The sequence below is a fragment of the Herpailurus yagouaroundi genome, unplaced genomic scaffold (genome assembly GCF_014898765.1).
Source record: "Herpailurus yagouaroundi ecotype Mexico unplaced genomic scaffold, PumYag 205, whole genome shotgun sequence".
NCBI classification, from domain to species: domain Eukaryota; kingdom Metazoa; phylum Chordata; class Mammalia; order Carnivora; family Felidae; genus Herpailurus; species Herpailurus yagouaroundi.
In genome coordinates, this window is record NW_024412436.1 from 13,074,759 (window position 1) to 13,080,748 (window position 5,990).

Consider the following 5,990-nt stretch of genomic DNA (forward strand, 5'->3'; position numbering starts at 1 on the left):
ACACTTTACCTACATTTTATCTCAGTCTGTACCTTGTCTTTTCATCTTTTTAAGAAGAGCATTTAATTTTAATGTAGCCCAATTTGTGAATTTTATTTATTTTGCGGATCATGCTTTTGGTGTCATGTCTAACAAGTGTTCACTCAACTGAAGGTCCAAAAGATTTTTTCTTATGTTTCCTTCTAAAAGTTTTGTGGTTAGGTTTTACACTTAGATGTATGAGTCTTTTCTTTTAAGGTGAGAGAGAGAGAGAGAGACAGAGAGAGATTGAGATTCTTAAGCAGGCCCCATGCCCAGCACAGAGCCAACACAGGACTTGGTCCCATGACTCTGGGATCATGACCTGAGCCGAAATCGAGTCAGACGCTTAACCAACTGAGCCACGCAGGCACCCCGGTTTGTGAGTCATTTTGAGTTAATTTTTGTATATGGTACATGATATGGATTGAAGTTCTTTTTTTTTTTTTTATGAATATCCAGTTGTTCCTTCGTTATTTGTCAAAAGAAGTCTTTCCCCACTCTTCTGCACCGTGTCAAAAATCACTTGTCTCCATACGTACTGGTCTATCTCTGGACTCTATTCCGTCATGATCGTCTATTTGTCTAACTTTATGCCAATACCGTTATGCCTTGGTAGTTATAGCTTTAAAATAGGTCCTGGGGTGCCTGGGGGGCTCAGTCAGTTGAGCATCCGACTTCGGCTCAGGTGATGATCTCACGGTTCGTGGGTTTCAACCCCGCGTCGGGCTCTGTGCCGACAGCTCGGAGCCTGGAGCCTGCTTCGGATTCTGTGTCTCCCTCTCTCTCTGCCCCTGCCCCGCTCACTCTCTGTCTCTCTCTAAAAAAATAAAATAAAAAACTTAAACAAAAATGTACAATAAGTCCTGAACTCAGAGAGTGGTGGTCCTTTTACTTTGTCCTTTTTTCAAAGCTCTTCCCATGATTCCAGATCCTTTGTATTTCCCTGTGAAGCTTACAATCAGCTTGTCAGTGTCTACAAAAGTAAAAACTTTCTGGGACATCGATCGGAATTGCGGAGACTGGACATCTGAACAATAGCGAGTTTTCCAGTTTGTGCACGCCGAGGGTCTTCTGTCCTTGTACCTAGGCCTTCAAATTCCATCAGTAGTGTTCGGAAGTTTCCATGGTATCTATCGTCTTACACACTTTCTGTCATGTCCATTCCTATGTAGTTCATAGTTTGCGATGCTGTTAGAAATTATTATTCTTTATTTTATTATTATTTTTAATGTCTATTTTTGAGAGAGAGAGAGAGAGAGAACGTGAGCCGAGGCGGGGCAGAGAGAGAGGGAGACCCAGAATCTGAAGCAGGCTCCAGGCTCCCAGCTGTCGGCACAGAACCGGAAGCGGGACTTGAACTCACGAATGGTGAGATCATGACCCGAGCCGAAGTCAGACGCTCAACCGACTGAGCCACCCAGGCGCCCCCACAGAGAAAATCATATTGACTGTAAAGATAGTTTTACTTCTTTCTTTCCAATCTGGACACCTTTTATGTATGTTCGTCATCTAACTCCTCTGCCCAGGACTCCCAGTACCTTATCGAGTGGGAGGGGTAAGAGACAGCCTTACCTGCTCTGGACCTAAGGGGGCGGATATTCAGCCCTTCACCAGTAACTATGAAGTTAGCTGTAGTTTTTCTCATAAATGCCCTTTGTCGAGTTGAGGAAACTCCCTTTCTGTTCTTAGTTTCATAGCTATGATGTTCAAAATTTTTTTTAATGTTTATTTAATTTTGAGACAGAGCAGGAGTGGGGGAGGGGCAGAGAGAGCCGGAGACACAGAATCCGAGTCCGGCTCCGGGCTCTGAGCTGTCAGCACGAGCCCGATGCGGGGCTCGAACCCACAAACTGCGAGATCGTGACCTGAGCCGAAGTCGGCCGCTTCACCAATTGAGGCCACCCAGGCGCCCCAGTTTCATAGCTATGATTTTGAAAATTCCGTTTCAAAAGTGGGAAAATGGAAACCCTGAGAGTTAGGCCAACTTTCCCTACCGTCTCCTGTGGTCGCCGGTCTCTAGATTATGGAGGAAGAAAGAACCCGGCCCCAGGCTGTGTAGGTTCAAACCCGAGCCTCGCGACTCGCCAGCTGTGGGATTTGGGGGTAAATGACTTGTGTTTTGATTTCTTCCTCTGTGAAAGGGGGTAATAATAGTATCTATCTCATCGGGTTGCTATGAAGATTAAAATGGATAAATATTTAGCATGTACTCAGAACAGTGCCTGGCTAATATTAAGTGCTGTATAATTTTGATCCCTTCTGTTCATTTAGAATCGTAGAAGACAACTAGATTCTGCTCCAGTTAGAATTTTAGACTGGTGGGATTATCATCTATCCCTACCTCCAGCCCATGGCAGAAATGTTTTCTTTCCTTTTTCTTTTTTTTTAAATTTTTATTTATTTTTGAGAGAGACAGAGACAGAATGCGAGTGGGTTAGGGGCAGAGAGAGAGGGAGACACAGAAGCAGAAGCAGGCTCCAGGCTCTGAGCTGTCAGCACAGAGCCCGACGCGGGGCTCGAACCCACCAACCGTGAGATCATGACCTGAGCCGAAGTCGGACGCTCAACCGACTGAGCCACCCAGGCGCCCCAGAAATTTTTTCTTAATGCCCGCCCCTGACCAGCTGCTGGCTGCCTTCTGAGCAAAAATTCTTCAGCCTAATTGTCCATTGCAGAAGCCGGAATGCCTCCGTTCTGGGAAAGGCCGGTGATGTCTTTTCATGAGGTGACAGTGAGATTTCCCAGGGACTGGCGAGCGAAATTTCCACGTTCACCGTATGCATTGCTGCACCTTCCAGTTGCTTTCGCCGTGACATCTGACATGGGTCTTTGCATCTCCTAGAAGAGCCAGAAAGTCCACAGAATGGGTCGCCCGGGAACGGGCAATTCCCCTTTTTCGCCACTAGGGAACCGAATTGGGGTCAAGGATAGGCCTTAGTGACTGCCCAGATCCCGACTCAACACCTGAATACAGTCTGGGCCCTTTTTATTTAGCCCCATTGTGGGTGGGAGACTGACTAGGCTCAATCCATTCATGGCATATTTGGAAGAAAAAAAAAAAAATTAGGACGGACCCAAAGTGTCTGATTCCCAGAAATTCTTAGCTGAAGGATCTCTTGGTGTCAGATTTAACGTGAGCGTCTTCCTGGCGGAGCCAACAGACTGCTCTGTTCACTTGAACAGTATTGTTCCGTAAACAAGCAAGAGATGTATTTGCGACAAACAGAGTCAAAATTTCCATCAAAATGGTAGCTAATAGGAATAGAAGGACTGATTCAGGCTTTCAATTTTTAAATCTCCCCAGCCTGGCAGCTGTGTTTTCATTCTTTCTACTAAATGCTGTCGTTTAGGATTTAGGGCATTATGGAAAAAAAAAAAAAAAAACAAAAAAAAAACAAACCCCAACACCAAAACACCAAAAAACCAAAATCTCTTGCAGCACCAGAACTCAAATGGGGTAGGATTCTCCACCCGGGGGTGGGAGGGGGGGTGGTGGTGGTATGGACTGTTGCATCCACACTTTTTTTTTTTTTTGCTGATGGTGGGGGGAAAGGGATCCTGAAAATGATCCAGCTACGAGAGCCCGAGCAAGGGGGGGGGTCTCAGGTTTCTTCCTTTCAGGACTATCCTTTTTCTTAAAATAACTTTGCAAAACTATGCCCATGTCACATCTACTGTGACAGATAAGTGTGCAGCGTCCAGGCATGTTTATACAGCCAGCAAGTGCTCTGCAAAACCATGAACAGCTCACAGCCCAACAATCTTCCAAAACACGATGCGATGCATTTAAAAGATCTGCAGCTTTGCAAGGAGGCGCCCACAAAGTACCTTCTTTGAATTTGCATATTTGTGTAGAGAACACACACCGTTGATAGAGGATCTGAGCTAGTTTTAAATGCTCAAAAGGTCCCCCTGAGTTGCTTTGCTTAAATGCACACTCAAAACTTTATTAAAAACATTTTTCAAAAATAAGCAAGACATCAGTAAGGCTCGGTGGAGGGGTGGAAAATGGATCGTATATCTTTAACCCGCAGAAGTTAAAAGGCTTTTATTTTTTTTTGTTGTCAGCTAACAATGGAAACTTTTTTTTTTTTTTAAGTGTTTCCCTCCCTCGGTCTTGCCAAGCAATAGAAAAAAAAAAAAAAAAAAAAAGAAGAAAAGAAAAACTTGTTCCGCTGAGTTCAACCCCAGACGGGCTCACAACTTCCTTCCTGCTTTCCTCCCCCAAGCCCCCGCCTTTCTCCCTCCTCCCCCTCCCTCCTCCTCCCTGCCTCCCCCCCACCCCCCCCCCCATTTTTTTTTTTTTTTTTTTTTAAATCGCACATTGAACAAACACTGAAGTAGCCTAGCAAACACTGACAGGGCTAGTATCTGCACGGCCGAGAAGGGCGTGCGGGGCCGGCCCGGCGGATCCTCCGCGCCATCGCCGGCCCCTGCCCGGGAGCTCTCTCTCCCCGCGCTCGGGCTCCCCGTGTTTGTCTTCCGTAGCCAGCCGCGGACGTCGACCCTCAGCTTTTTCACTTTCCGAGCCATCTTGTTCCTACGAGGTCTGCGTCCCTGGGCCATACCGTCCGCACGGGCCCGGGCAGCTGAGGAATCGCAGGTAAGTTTGGCGGCTTTTTCCCGGCTCTCGCCTCCGAGCCCTCTCTCCCCTCCCCTGCCCCGGAGCGAGCGAGCCCGGGCGTTCTGGAAGAAGAGCGCAGAGATGGGCTGCGGGGGGCGCGGACTGGGAGGGCGGCGGGGGCAGGGGCAGGGGCAGGGGCGCGGGCAGGGGAGGCGGGACGGGGTCGGGCCGTGTCTCGCGCTCGCCTTCCGGGCCGCTTGGCTCCTCGCCGCCCTCCCCGCGCGCTCGGGGCGTCCTCGGCACTGGGCGGCCGGGCCGCTGGGCCGGCGCCGGGCGCGGCTGCCCAGGATGCGGACGAGCCCGGCTCTCGGCCGCGCGGCGCGGCGTGGGGAGCGGAGCCGGGGCTCCCTCCGGGCTGCAGGCGCGCGGGCCCCGGGGTTCCTCCGAGTGGGCGCGGGTCCCGGAGCCGCAGAGGTAGCCGCGTCCTGCGGCACGGCGTGCGGAGGGCTGCACACACACACACACACACACACACACACACACACACACACCCCTCCGCAGGGGGCGACGACAGGGGGCGGTGAGTAGTGGTTCCGGTACAGGGGACCGGCAGCGCCTCGGCCCCGGGCGCGCGCAGGCGCGCCCACACTCACAAAACACACTTGTTTGGGGGACCGGCGACAAGGCCGGTGCTGGAAAATGCCTCGGCTGCGGCCCCGCCGCGCGCCCGGGCCTTCGTAGGCCGAGGGATCCGGCCCCAAGCCCGGGGTCCGGGAGGCGAGCGGCCGGCGCGCGGGAGTTCCCCCCACCCCGAGCCCCGAGCAGGTAGCGGCTGGGGAGGCAGGTTCCCTCCCGAGCGGGTCCCCGAGGCCAGAGAGGGTGGAGCGGCGGAGGCTGCAGCCCAGGGGCGGGCTTCCCTTCCACCCGACCTGAGCCGCGTTTGCTGGGGGCGAGGAGCCCCGCGGACGCGGACGGGGCGGACGCGGACGGGGCGTCCGCACCCTCGGGGAGATCCGAGCCAGCCGCGCCCCGCTCGCAGCTCACTTGGGGACCCAGTGGCCGCCCGTCCGCGTGGCTCCGGGGGGGAATCTTAGAAGGTGGAATTTGTAGCGACCCCCGAGCGCGTCGCAGCCCGGGGGGGGTGTGTGGGGGAGGGGTGGAAGCGCCCTCGGGAGACCCACGCCCGCGGCCGGGCTCTAGTCCGCGCCGCGCACTCCCGGGAGCTGACACGTCCGGTGGCACCCCATCCCCGACAGACTGGGCTTCCGCGGTGGCGATCGCGACCCCCCTCCCCATCCCCCGGCCCCTGCCCTCCGGGGTCCTGACTCTCTTCCTTGTGTCTCCACAGCGGCGCGGTCGTGTATGGAGCTCTGGGCGGGGGCTGAGCCCTCGGTGTTGCCCCCCG